The following is a 576-nucleotide window of genomic DNA, read 5'->3' on the forward strand; positions in this document are numbered from 1 at the left end:
TATGCAGTATTTTAGCTATAACAAGATCCCACTGTTGTGCTGAGCATACCCAAGCACAGAACAAAGTCAACAGTTCATGTCATTCTTAAAGCCATATTGATATCAGAAGGAATCAAAGCTTTTCTGTGAATTTTCATTCTGTGCCCTGATGATGGAAATGGGTCAGATGTATGAGGAGAAATGTGCACGTGTTTAGATTTCTCATTGATAAAATGGTGACCAGCCTTTCCCAACAAAAGTAACTTCAAACGTGCACAGTTCTAGGTTGGAAAGCTAGAGGCCAGATGGTCAGTCTGCCCTTCCTTTACGTGATATGAAGGAAGGCTGTAAACTGGGTTCAACAGGCAGTCTACCATTACTACAAAGGCCGAAAAAACAGTGAGACCACATGAATAAATGTAGATAGCATTTTTTAATGAGTTAGAAATAGCATTATGTGAGGTTTTGCTTGTAACTATTCAAAGCAGTGTTTGGGGGGGGTTCTTGTTTAACATTTATATATGGGGAACTAGTACTATGAAGAACCTTCTCTCTCCAAATTCAAATACTAACTTGGGTAAAGCTGGGGAGGGGAGG

Source organism: Lepidothrix coronata, unplaced genomic scaffold, assembly GCF_001604755.1.
Source record: "Lepidothrix coronata isolate B3197 unplaced genomic scaffold, Lepidothrix_coronata-1.0 Scaffold40, whole genome shotgun sequence".
Lineage (NCBI taxonomy): Eukaryota > Metazoa > Chordata > Aves > Passeriformes > Pipridae > Lepidothrix > Lepidothrix coronata.